The sequence below is a fragment of the Cavia porcellus genome, unplaced genomic scaffold (genome assembly GCF_034190915.1).
Source record: "Cavia porcellus strain 051 isolate PalLab524CR breed Dunkin Hartley unplaced genomic scaffold, mCavPor4.1 scaffold_24, whole genome shotgun sequence".
Classification (NCBI taxonomy): domain Eukaryota; kingdom Metazoa; phylum Chordata; class Mammalia; order Rodentia; family Caviidae; genus Cavia; species Cavia porcellus.
Genome location: NW_026947507.1, coordinates 47282391 through 47296318, shown reverse-complemented (window position 1 = coordinate 47296318; position 13928 = coordinate 47282391). Strand labels below are relative to the sequence as shown.

General features: G+C 47.5%; 1 long non-coding RNA gene across 2 annotated transcripts; it reads left to right on the top strand.

Moving 5' to 3' along the window:
* The first annotated feature begins 2490 nt into the window (after positions 1–2490).
* On the top strand, positions 2491–13318 carry LOC134472751 (uncharacterized). 2 transcript variants are annotated; one of them, XR_010042709.1, is made up of 4 exons: positions 2491–4391; positions 4806–4958; positions 5269–5440; positions 7870–13318. It is a non-coding gene; the product is annotated as an uncharacterized LOC134472751 (long non-coding RNA). The 2 variants fall into 2 exon arrangements; XR_010042708.1 differs by lacking the exon at positions 7870–13318 and having other exon boundaries at positions 5269–5502.
* Positions 13319–13928: the final 610 nt, after the last annotated feature.

Below are 13928 nucleotides of genomic sequence, written 5' to 3'. Positions count from 1 at the left end.
GAAGCGCGATGGGGGAGCCACTGGGGCTCAACTAACTCAACACAGCACTCCCACACTGCAGGGGTGGGGGACCCACATCCACCCAGGGCAGCTCCTTGCCTGAACCCTGTGCAGTGAGCTCCAGGGCTTTGACTGGATCTTCAGACTCTGGTGTTCAAATGCCCTCTGCACGGTCCCTTACCCACCTCCGTGGATGGTACTGTGAGCCAGTCGTGCAGTGTCGTGCATTTGTATGTCTTGTGTTATGTCTGCTTCTGTAGTAGACATGGACTGATGCAGGTCGTGAAGCAGGGAGATATCAAGAGATGGATGAGCAGGAACTGAGAGATTCTTGTGGGCGTGGTTGGGTTCAAGGTCTGTTTTCTTAGGTGTGGGCATCATTTTCTACCTAACGAGGCTCCCATGGTGCTTGATTGTGTCTCAGGAGATGTCTGGGATGGTCAGGACCCTGTGGGAGGATCAGGGGGTTTCTCAGGGGATGCTGGCCCTTGAGGGTCAGAGAGCATGGGGACCATTCTGTGAGGGGGTCCTGTGGGCTTAGGGTGTCCCATTGTCTGATATCACGGTGGCAAGTGAGGCCCGGATACTGATCCAGGCAGTTTTGCACCTGGAGAAACCATGCTCACGATGGTGCTGCTGAAGTATCGGGTTCTGTCCTAGATCCTTGATCTCCCAAATCAATGTATGGCAGAGGTCAAATAAAAAGAGACAAATTGTATGATTTTTAGGGCTCCAGGATGGTTAAAACCCTTTAATTAAGCTAAGAAAAAGGATTCTCTGGATCAGTCCACTTATATTAGGACCAAGGATAAAGGGCAGAGAGACTGAGGAAAGTGCAGGCAATAAGCAGGACCTTGGAGTCACTTCAAGGACGTCTCCAAGTCAAGTCAATTCGGTAGCACTGTCTTATCATGAAGACATGGTAGAAGTGAGACTGTAGGAGTAATCTTTGCAGCTACAGTCTCAACCTAGTTAGTTGGGGTTGGAGTCAGAGTGTCCCCAGCTGTGACCTTGTCCTGCCCTTTGAGATATCTCTGGCCTCACAAGCTACTACAGGCCTCAGCCAGGACCAGTGATTCACACAGGTTCACTTACTGTGAATCAGCTCCTGTCCCCAGGCAAGGGGCCAAGGCCTAGGACAGACTCACAGATAAACAGAGAAAGCCAATTAGTAAAATTTAAATCCTGCTCAGAGCGGCTTGGTAGTGGTCTCCAACATGATGGAATTCCTTGCCTTTGCCCTCCTGTGAGCTGATCGGGTGCTTTCCAGGGAGTGAGACTTATGCTTTCAAGAAGATGCAGACTGTGGGCTCTGTGAGAATCTTCCACTTGAGGAGCTGCTTCAGCCGGAAACTTGGTCCCTGCCCTCCAAAGGCCAAGCCCCTTGCAGAGCCACTCTCCCCTTTCTACTGAGGAGGGGCAATAGTCGAGGAGGTAGAGTTCACTTTGACAAACAGTTTTTCATTTTTCCTGCTATGTAGGTGTGCATTTTAATCCATATGAGACTTTAGTCCAGTTTGCTGGACATTTTGTCTTTGTTTAGATTCTCAAATCTAAGCAAGAAACGGAGTGCATTTTGTTTTAGAAAGATAGGTGTGAAGATTTACACTATTTTCTTAATACCCGTGGGTTATGTGCTCAGCTCTGTGAGCCGGGGCAGTGTATGATGTGTGCTAAGAGCCTGGTCACTGCTGATGAGTGCGGCCAGCTCCACCCTGTTGGGGATGCTCAGGAGGCCACGTGCACTGTGCTGTCTCTAACAGGAAGCAGGCGCAGACTCAGGGCTGCTTTTCTTGGGTACCACTTGGCCCCCACCTCGCAGCCTTGGGGTCTCAGGGACTCTTGCCAACGTCTTGGACAGTTTCTTCTTTTATGAAATGAAGGTAACTGTGAGCAACTAAAAACGTTGCCATGATGACTAAGTTGATTTACGTAAGAACTTAATGTTTAGCAATTTTATGACATCTGAGATTTCTTGGAATTTCAGAACCTTAATCTGATGAGCTGGATACAGGGAAGATGGGCTTGATTTGATTCCTAGTTTGCATTTCATGTTTCTGTGGTTTTGGCCTTTGATTCCAATTCCATTTTTCTTTTGTTTTGTAGTCCTGGAGAAATAAGAAATAAATAATCAAATTGATTAGTTATGTTTTCCCTATTGTGAGTTTTTATAGTCTGGAGTTTGGGCATGATATTTTTATTACCACACTGACAAAAAAGCCCCTGTGGGGAAAGAACACCCCACTTAGCAAATGAGAGGAGCAGGCATTTTTTCTGGCTTTTCTGTCATCCATGCGTGAGTTGGCAGTCCATCACCCTGATTTTCCTTAGTCCCCAGTCTGTTGTCATTTTCTTCTTTGGGTTTAACTATGATAAGGAGAAAATCAGATCCAGAACTTGTTTGTCCTTCATTAGTGTGAAGCCCTGAAGTCAGGGCTCTCTATTTTTTTCTGTGCATTGCTATGGAAGTGCCTCCCTGGTAACAGCTTAACTCACTACTGCTAGTAGTGAACACATGGTAGGGATGGAAATCAGGATCTTGACAGACACGGTCACCCTCCATTCCCGGGCATGCTTATTCACAATGGCCAGGATGCAGAGATGCTGATGGGGACAAGCAGGGTGGGAGAGAGACAATCAAAGAGGAGTTCAGTGTTTTTGTCTGAAGCTCCTAGGATAAGATCTGCTTTTGTGTAAAAGAGAGCCTTCTCTGCCTGAAACATCTAACCACCAGAAAGTGATTCTATCAAGTTTCCACATGCAAGTGGCACTGCCTAGAAGTGTGCAAAAAATAGCCCACTCCACCAAGTCTGGTGTAATCCACATACACCAAGAGTTCGGCCCCCTATTAACATAGCACGTGTGCTACTAAAGGTGGGAACAATTGCACTATGTTCTCTAAATGTGCACCTGGGTGTGCAGTGCTTGTTATTAGGGTAACACGTAATTCACCAGTGTGCTGCATTTTCCTGACCTCTTCAGCATTAAGCCACTGGGAAATGTGTCACTGACTTTTACCATCCTAACCCCTGGGTTACAGAGTGAGTGAAGGCAGTAGGGATTCACTGGGGCTGGGCCTTAGCTATAAGGAAGGTAACAAGAGGAAATGCCATGGCTGGGATCAGGGAGGGAGGAGGGAGCATATAGCAGCTGAACTAACAGCACTGTGAGTGTGTAGCCACGTCCCGTGGGATTCAGCACAGCCAGCATAGCTGTGCCTCATCACTTATAGGAGAAAGAAACTGAGACGATCTTCAGGGGCACTTGAATTTCAGGGATTATGCTCAGTCTTTGTTGTGTAGAATCCAAAATATGAGTAAAGGAAATACTGGCACTGCCTTCCCATTTCCAGAGGAGCTGGTCAGTGGCAGTTGGATGATTTCCTCAAATCCCTGGCTGAATCAAGCCAGGAGCTCAGTGGCCCCAGGTGCTGTGGATGGAGCTGCCCAGGAGCACCAGGCATGGAGGCCACAGTGCCCAGGTGCCCAGCTGCCGGCCCAGAGGGAGAACCTGAGGCCACATGGTCCTGTCCACTCTAGTTTACCTATCACAGCTGGCACCTGCTAAAGGCCTCTCTTATTCACAGTCTGCTCTCATGAAATCATATGAGCTGCACTTGTCTCTGGATTTCTTCATGTAGCTTTTCAAAGCCCACAAATGCTTCACCTGAAACAGACATTAACTGATTTTATAAATGAAATTTGAAAAAAAAAGTCCAGTTCTTCATCTCATTTACTTGTGTTTCTTCAGCACATATCTTCACGATTTCTGCATGAAGGTCTCCATCGTCTGATGCGCTCCCAGGCATTCCTTCTTGTTTTGCTGATGGCGATGACATTTCTACCTGCTGCTTTCCATGCGGCAGGGTGGCATGAAATGCTGAGCTCATAGCTGGCACTCTGCCCATCAGCCAAAGGCCAGCAGTGGAAAAGCAAGGACACAGGGAGTGACTCGCCTCGAACCTTCCCAGAGGTGCTCCTCTTTACCGTGGGTCACTTCCAACAGGAGGCCATCTCCAAGGCCTTGTGGGTCACTCTGCTTGCCTGGAGATTTTGGGAACCTTCCAGGCAGTGGCCGTCAGCATTTCCCAGCCTTTGGAGTATTCCTTGTTTTCCAGAGCTATGAGCAGCATGTGTAGTCCCTTCTTCCACAAAACTGATGTCCTTTTCCCAATAAACTTGCAGAGAAGATGGAGGTGTCCTGCACAAGAGGAACAGGCATAGCACTCCTCTAAGGAGGATGTGCCCTGACTCTGTGATGGTCTGTGCCTGCAGAGTAAAGCCATACGAGTGTCCCCAGGTGCGGAGGAGTCTGTGCTTCCTGTTGCTCAGCTCTGGCGGATGATGGTCCTCATTCTTTCCTAGCTGATGGCTCCCACCCCAGCTGCACAGGTGAGCTGCAGGGTCTTTGTGGGTTCTTCCTCAGCTTGATGATTTGTTGATTTCTTTTATCACTTTTGTTCATAGCTAGAAATACTTCCATTATGAATGACCACTAGATATTACTGAATATTCTTGTGCTTTTGGAGAAATGATTATCTGGCTTCTACTGTTTGGTAAATTAAGTGGGGAGTCATGTTACCAGGTATGCTGATGCAGAATTATTCTTGCATACTTGATGTAAACCTGGCCGGGCATATTTTACAAGTGCTACTGAATTCATGTCAGGTGTTTTCTACCTAAGAAAGCATTCATAAAAGAAACTGCTTAATCACCGTCACTTGTGCTTTGCTTGGCTGTTTGGGTTACCAAGATCACGATTACCTTAAAAATGATTTGAGACATTTTTCTTCTTTTATTTTTTAGATAAATTTTTGGAATGTGGAGAATCAGTCTACAGAGCAAAATACACAGTAAAAAGAGCGAGAAGGACCCCTGGCCCACACTCTTCTGGGCTGGCCATGCTGGGCAGCATCCACTGGAAGGCTATGTGCAGCCACAAACACCTCACTGAAGCAGGTGGGTGTGCAGACTCCCAGGGTCAGTCAGAGGCCTGGGGAGGCTGATGGCGGGGGTGCCCCCACTGGGCAGCCAGCAAGACCGAACTGGGTCCAACATGGCCATAGCACAGTCGGCGGTGTCTCCAGATGGTCTGGCTGACAGCCAATTCCCAACCCCTGATTTGAGCCTTGGGGCTCACTGGACAGGACCCATCCAGGCCCCGAGTTCCGGCCCAGAGCTGTGAGCTGACAAAGGGCATTTTCAGCTGTCAGTTCGTGCTTTGCTGGAGTGGATAAGGGTGGTGCTAATGCTTGGTACTCTCTTATAGGACCTGTGTACTTGTGAGTACAGTGTAACATGTTCATCAGACTAATGTGAGAAAAAGAAAATATCAGCATTCAAGGACAGCAGTTATTCAAATTGATTCAAGAAAATTTCTAAAATACGAATTAAATACAAAGCATTCCATCCGCACTCCTACACACCTTTAAAGGGCTACGGTATGTGTGTGTGTGTGTGTGTGTGTGTGTGTGTGTGTGTGTGTATGTGATATATCTCTTTTCCTTCCCCCATCTACTATGAAGATAACAATACGCCATGTATGAATTTTTGTTGTTTTCCCACTAGCCTGTTTTGAAATTTTTTTTTCTCCTTAAAATAAATATTGTTTTTCACCATTGACAGCTGAAAAAAAAAAAAAAAAAAAAGCAAAAGGCCATTATTGCTTTAATACGTGGCTGAAAATTAACAAAAATTTAAACGTCTAGACCGACTTCTTCACCCTTGTTGGAGGGTCAGATACCGGTCCCCATCCTGGTATACTGTGATAGATCCAGAGATGGAGATGGAGCGCCAGTCTGTGTGCGCCCATGCGCAGACGAGTTCATGTAGGAGCAGTTAATCGGGATGCTGTGGCCCTGGGTAGAGCGCACACAGGCGACCCCACAGGAGACAGTCGGCTCAGAGTGTCTTACCATATCACAAAGGCGGTATTCACATAGTAGGACCAGGGCTTCAGATGCTGATCTGAAATACCCTTGAGGGCCTGGTGCCTGAAGCAGGAGCTGCTGGGGTGTCACGCAGGGTCAACAGAAGGAGCGCACAGCTGATGGTGCAGGCAGGCCGGCTGCTTCCCCCGCTCTTGGGATCAGTGCTCCAGGACGCGGGCAATTGTCTTCTGAATCAAGAGACAGTCTGACTGCTTAGGAAACGTGAAAGTCAGATGAGTGCTAAGCGATCAAATGCCTTTAAAATACTTAGCTTTTAATTGACAAACATTGTTATTTCTGGTACAACATGATGTTCTGGTTTGTGTCCGTTATACAACACTAAATCAAAAGGATAAACATAACCCACTTCCTGAAGTATTTTTTTTTATGGTGAAAACATTAAAAATCTGCGCTTAGCAGTTTTCAAGTGCATCTCTGTGGGCATGGATGGGCCGGGGGGACCCTGCACAAAGTGAGATAAACCGAGCACAAAAAGGCAAAAGAAACCTTAGAAACGCTACCGGCTTGCACCTACCTCACTCGGGGGGCGGACACTTCTTGCTCTCCTTCAGTGACACATGGGTGGCTTTGTGTGCCCCCTGCAGGGCTGACACTGGCGCTTGTGCAGTAACTGCTACTCCGCCCTCCCCAGAGCTCTTCCTCTGGGCTCACCTAGGGCTCGGGCACCAGAGCTCTCTTGGTAAGTGCCTTTGCTTTAAAATATCAACATCATTAGTTTTCACGCAGCCCTAGTCACATTCAAAATTTGCTTTTCTGGTAAAAAGAAAATTTAGTGCTCAGTAGATGGCGAGCTTGCTACACCTAAATACTGAGGTTTGTTATTTTGTTGTTTCCCTTTCCAAACTTCATTGATATTTTATTCTAAAATACTATGTAAATTTTGTTTAAACTGAGCATTGGTTTATGTAAAACTGACCTATTAATATGATTACTGATGTATGCATTTACAACACATTTCCAATCTTTAAAGATCCTGGATTAGACAGAAATAGAATCCTGGTTCAGATCTTCAATTGGCCTGTTTTAACCCAAATAGTGTTCCAGAGTTTGCAGTCTCACCGAAATCTCTCTGTTGCTGGCATGCGCACTCCAGTTCTGCCCCACAGAAGCCTTTGTCCTGATGAACCGCATGTGGCTGCAGACCCTGTGGGAAGAGGGGTTTGCGCGGCTGCCCTGCCCTTTTCACTCTGTGTCCCTCACTGCTTTAAAGACTGCGGCCCACTACTAAGGAGTAGCATCCTGAGATGATGGCCTATAGGAAAGGAACTCGAGAAAAGACAAGACACAATTAACCTCTTAATAAGTACATGAAGGCACATTGATTAACTGAGAGGCAGCTCAGCTAGGCATGCTGGCACACACCTGCCACCCCAGGCTGCGGCGAGGGCCACCTGGGCGGTATAGTGAGACCCTGTCAAAGCAAAGCAAAGCAAAAAGGAAACAAAACAAAACAAAACTCCTGAAGATGCAGACATTCTCATTGATTGTGACCAGGAATGCATCTTTCAGCTTGAATTATGTTCTATCTGTAAAACTTTTGACAGTTTGGTCTTTTGACCTGAAAGAAATTGTGACATTTCACTAATATAGTCTAACCTATAAAGACACTCAATCTTACATTGAAGCCTCCGTCACAGTAGAAAAGAAGGGGTAAGTGTTTATTAGACAAAAAGTCACAGCTAGAAAAGGCTGGCTGCAGAGAACAGGAGGTGTGTGAATGCTGCCTTTGGCAGGATGAAGAGGAAATGCCTGGAGAGGGCCAGTGTCCTGCTTCTCTACTGGACAGCCTCACTGGAAGCAGGGTCAGGGGCCTCAGCAATCAGAAGGCAGGCGGCCGCATGGTGTGAGTCCCAGGACCCTTGGTAGGGAGACCCTGGGCTTTTCACTGATTCCCCTTTTCCCTTTGTATCTGTTCACAGCTCAGGAGGCCTCCTCACCCACACGCCTGGTGTCTGCACCTTTGAGTCGGGACTTTGGGCCTTCACAGAGCAGAAGCCTTCAGAAATACTATAGTCCCTGGAGGTTGATCTGGAGGGAAGGCCCAGCCTTGGCAGTCCTGTCTGCCACAATCAGTTAGCCAAGAAAAATCACTAAGATCAGACACCAAGGAGACCAGCTCAAGGAGAGGAAAATTGAATTGCTTTTCATAGAGTGAGATGTGTTAGAGATTTGTAGCCATCTGCAATCAGTCACAAGAAGTATGCAAAAGTACAATTGAATAAGTTCCTTGCCTGGAGTAAAGAATTTCAACTTAATGCTTTCAGTAATGGGCTTTTTATGTAAAATGGACAAAAAGAACTTTTGGCCCTGTAGGAAGCTGAAGTCTTCATGCAGTGAAGCTGCTAGAGGGCCTGGCTGTTGGAAGGCTTGCTGACTAGATGGCTTCTTTGCAGGAACCATGTCTGTTGAAGATCACAAGTGTGCAGGTTCTCACAATCAGACAGAGCACCTTTGCATCCATCTCAGGCTGGTTTGCCATGATGGAACAGAAAAGATCATTCTACTGCCAGCCTAATCCCGATACCTCCCAGGCTGTGGATGTTTTTATCCACAAAGTAAAATTAATGGAATGATTTGAAGTGTGCACACACTGATGATTTCCTCACAAACACCGGTCTCTTAATTTTAATAAGTATGCTTTTGATACAAGCTAGCTTGATGTCATCTATTTGTACTCTTGAAAAGAATGAGTTCTTTGGTGTTAGAAACTTCCATAATTCTCAGCTCAAAAATCAGTTACACAATAATGTGAGGCCAGCTGGCGACGGGGGTATGGTTTTGTGTGTTAATGACGTTTGGTTTCCGGGTTCTCCAGAACCCCCAGGCCTGGCTTCACAGAAGAACGCCTTTCCACACACCAGAGCGGCTGGGTGTGCGTGATTCTGAGCAGCCTATGGCCTAAATTCCTTGCAAGCACGGTGGGTACGCGGGGGCCACAGTCATGGCGCTGCTGGGGAGCGGCTGTGCGCAGGAACCGGGCTCCATGTGCTTGCGCAGCCCACTTGGCACCGCGCAGGACCAGAAGTGGACTGTGGCGCAGGTCTGGGGCGCTCCCCCTACAGGAAACCATGAATGTGGTGCGTTGACCTCAGAAGTGTACTTGGGGTGACATTTCCATGTTTCTAAATCTTTTTCTCCTGAGCGGAAGTTATCAATGATACCTGTTCTAGCTAGGAAGAGTCACATTCTTGTGCAATTCATTTTCGGAGCACATTCTCTTAAAGACTGTTGGGAGCTGACGCGGTCCTTCTGATCTTATGTGGCTGGCTGCCCACGGTGTTCTCAGACGTGTGAATGTGACGGCCAGTGTTGACAAAGCACGGATAACCAAATGCGATTTTCAAAGGCCAGCCAAGAACAAATGCTCCGAGACCTGGCGAGCTCATCACACGAGGCCTGACTCAGTGCGTGGGGCCCAGGGCTCGCACGTCTGCTCCGCTCTTTTGGGAAGGCGCCTCTGCAGAGGGTCTGTGTGCTTGGAAAAGTCAGCTCAGACGCTTAGGACGCAACTTCGAGGCGTGTAGTGCTCCTGACAAAACCCGAAGCGCGCCTTCCTCCAGTGTGCGGTTTGCACCTTTCAGATTCAAGTCTAGTTTTCAAGGCGGGAACCCTACTTTGCAAATTAGTAGAGAAGAAAACCTCTACTTGGGTGGACGTTTGCTTTGTAAGTGCTGAGAACTCCAGCATCAAAGGACGAGCACAGGTCTCCCTGTGGTCTGGAAGAGTAAAGATCACTGAATGCCTGGTCTGTGCCAGCTGGGACAGATGCCAAGCTCCCTTCTACTCTGCCAGCACCGTGCAGGTGGTGAGGTGTTGGTGCAACTTTATGTCTTGTGTCCCGTTGAGCGCCCCACCTGTGCCCTCTTTGGGCTTTTATGACAGTGCATTTTAGTCATTTTCCAGAGGCTTGGGATAATTAATTTTGCTATTTAACTTGTGCCAGTATCTTCTTATCTTTAAAATTTGCCTCAAGATATTTTTTCAACTTGCCATAAAATACACAATGTGAAGATCCCTATTGTATAAACTTGGAGATTTATGACCTAGTGGGGAGGTACTAATTTAGGCAGGAGAACTCCCAAGGTTTCTCAGCGATTGAGTAACGTAGACATTAATCAGCATCTGGTAAGCAGTGGCAACGCACTGGGCAGGGCTGAGAGATTTATGTGCAGTATCTCATTTAGTCTCCTGTGCATCATGGTGAGTCCATTGTGGATATTACCCTAATTTTGCAGTTGAGGAAACAGACCTACAAATGCCTCACTCAGGTAGCAAAGTTCAGATGTAATCTGTAACCTCTGGACTAGAACCGTCCTTCCTTCTGTTCAGTTCCAGCCCCCTAGGTGTTCTGAAGCCCAATCAGGGTCCTTGCCCAGGAACGTGGCCGTGCAGCTCACGTGGAAACCTGAACTGTGGATTCCCCTTTCTTTGGAGCTGAGTAACAAAGTTGGATCTGAGATCCTGGAGTAGGGACAAAGGGCTTGCGGTTTGTGTGCACCTGACATATACAGCAGGAATGAAGGGCGCTGAGGTCAGGTGTGAAGTTGGTCAGGGCTCCAGTGCAAACAGATGTCTGAAGGACACTCCATGCTCATTTCTCCTTTTCTTTTCATTTTGACAATTTTGAAGTTAATTCTAATTTTTAAAGTAGTTTCATTTCTCCTGCATGATGAAAGCAGAGGAGAAAATTTTAATAAGAGCATGTTTTTAATTTGGATATGTAAAAATAGAAATATAGTATGCAATACTCAACTCTAATATGCATGATTATAACAGTGACAAAAACCTATCCTTGTTGCTATAGTAACTAGGGATTTCTTTTCATATCTTTCATTTTTTCTATCGTGGATTGAGGAACAATGGCAATTGTCTAGGAGGTTTCCTTTCACAAAGGTTTTTTCTCAAGCCCTCAGCATCTCCACCTTGTGTAGCTCCACTACAGAGGTCTGCTGGGTACCAGAAGTGGCTTTGAGGGCTGTCAGCGCCTGAAGCATGTATGGAGTTGAAGGCTGTGTGTAAATCAGGTGCATCACAGCACTACCTTGAACGTTGTTGCACTGCAAAAATATTCCCAGACTCCAAGGGTTGAGGACTGCATCCCCCATGTGACAGTGCTGAGAGATGGAACTCAGGAGTGACGAGGCCATGAGGATTTCATCCTGGGAACAGGTTTCCACTTCCTCTTGTGGTGAGCCTCGTCCTGCTGTCTGTGCCTCATCCCCTTTTGCAGATCATGAGGAGACTACCTGCCACGAGCATCCTGGACAGATGTTGGCCCTGATTGCTAACATCAGTCTCCAGGACTGTGAGAAATTGGCCTCCTTCTTCATGGATTCCTGCATCAGGTGTCCCCTTACAGCAGCACAGGAGAGAGGCAAGAAGACATCAAAATGGATTGAAAGGTCTTCATGCAGTCACCTGCACCCCATCACATTCAGGGGACCGGGGTACCAAGGGTAAATGGGCAGTCACACAAAGATACACAGTAAAAAGTAAAAAATGTAGACAATGCCTTCAAACATAAAGAAACTGAAATCCTGTGAATTGAACTATACCTGGCACCCTTGTATTCTCCGTGAGGAATCAGCCCCAACACTGAGGAAAGACATGACTGGAGCCATCTTGTGGTATGCTCCTGTGGTACCATTAATACCCCAGCAGTTTCCCTTCATCCTAAATACCACCAAGCAGCTGGGCAGGACTCTGGGGACCTTGGCAAGGAGGTTTGTGGGAGGCTCCAGCCACAAAGCTGGCCCTGTGGCTCTGTGTGCAGGTGCGATCCTGCCTCTGCTTTCAGTGCTGGTTCTGTGGGAACCAGTTCCCAGCAAGCATGGCCCCACCGTGTCTCTGCACAGGTCAGTGGTTGGACCAGCAGGTACCTGAGAGCCCTGCAGTGCTGTGGTGGGAACCCAGCCGAAGTCCTCAGGGGCTGAACAGTGATAGCACTTGCTGACAAGCCTCCTGCTTTCCCTGTTCACCTCCTCTAGGGAACAAGAGGACAACAAGTCCTGTACCACATGGCAAGTGCTGGACACAGTGGACAGCAGTCCAGTGCCCCTGTTGGCTCCAAGGCAGCAGCCCCTCGCTGGAGCCTGAGGACGGTCCACCTCCTGAGGTCTGTGGGAAGGAGGTGCCGCCATCTGCACTGCCTGTTGTCTTTCCTCAGCCAGAACTCAGCAGTGGGGCACTCACAGAACTGTAGCTCTTTCCACACAAATCTGAGCCTTCATAGGGAGGTCCCTGGGGCTGGAATGCACCAGGCAGTATGCACAGGAAAGGGACACATGCTGGCGAAACAGCAGGTAGAAACCACGTGCAAGCGACCAGAGATGGACTGTGGCATATGCTCTGTGTTGTGCTCCCTCCCTGCAAAGCCTGGCACCTCCTCAGTGCCTCCTCAGAGTGCCCCCAAACAGCGAGAAACAGGGAGGCCCCTCACTGTTCACTTTGGAAAAGTGAGGTTAAAAAATACTTTTTACTTCTCATTTTCAAGGAGAAAGGAAGTTCTTTGTCCTTTAATTTGGAAAGACAATATATAAATCTTAAGTGATTTTTCTTTAATCCCACAGAGAATTCATTTCCTAGGTCCTCATAAAAGTCTCTATTTCTAGTAAACTTGGGTGCAAAACTCCCCTGGAAACCATTAACCTTGCCCGGAGCAGGCATTTTCAAAGAAACAGGCACTCTGGAAGGAGAGCTAGTGTGTAATGACTGCACCTGGGTGTCAGGTCTTTTTCCCTTTAGTCTTTCAAGTTTGTAGCGATAACGAGGTCTGCGCCACAGAAAATGTTCTGGAGAAAAGTAACCTCCAAAGTTATTACTATTTCATATATGGAAAGACCAATAGCTTTCATGTTTTTCTAATTTTGTTTCTTTTGTAAGTTTGTTTATTCCAAATTATGGTTCTGTTCTGCAGATTAACAAAGACAAAAGGGATTCAGCTACCTGAGTCAACTGGAGACTCTTTTGTACAATAGGTTTAAATATAAAACACATGGCTGTTTTGTCATGTAAATTTTTTGTAAATATTTTAAAAGTTCTTGGCAATTAGAGAACAAAACTGAGAATACCAAAAGAAATCATGTGTCTGGTCTCTGTCTATCATGGGGCTAGAGAACGAGAACCTGCAGCTAGCATTCATCTGCACAGGAACTGAAGTTTGCAGAAGCAGCCTGCGGCCAGGGCGGAGATGGCCTCTTCACAGCTCAGGAAGGGCGAGTGTTCCTAGGAGCCTGAAAGATGTTAAATAGTCCCTAGATGTCAGTGTTTCTCAGCCACAGCCCTCCATCAGGCCACCCAAAGAGCATGCCTTTGTGTGGGTGGCAGTTTACCTTCTGCAAGTGCAAACTTTCTTGGAAATGTAAGCTAATAAATACATTGACAAAACTTCTAGTAATGGCTGGGTGGCCAGGTTTGCATTGCTCTGTAAAAGAAAGAAGCCAAGCATACAGGGCTTCTCTGCGTGTGCTATTCCTGCTGCAACAGAACACAGAAGGACGGTGTGGCCCTCCTAGTGTGCAAGTATCGGGACCATGAGCTCAGAACGGGACTGGGAGGAGGTGCAGATTCCAGATGCCCAGCACCCTGATGGCATTGGAAGCTGTGGCAGGGTGGGGCCTAGAGGACAGGGACGCAGGTGGAGACAAGGGAGCTTTGCAGAAGAGACCTGATAGAACTGTGGGGGACCGGCGGCGGCTGAAAAGATAAGAAGTATGAAATATAAATGACTTTTATTTTGAGAATGCGGGGAGAGACACCCCCGATCCCCTGGGGCACGGCATTTCCACCCCGGGGTCCATGATCTCTCCATGGAACACGTGGAGTGAGGCACATAAGTAGCCTCAGTTTGGGGTGGAACCTAAGGGGGCAGTAGGGATGCACAGGTAGCCCATTAGTCTTTGTTTGACGCCATAGGTAAATTCCTAGGGGTGGGGGAGATGGAGCTCCTTGGTTCTGCCTCTATGGCTTCACCTGCTAC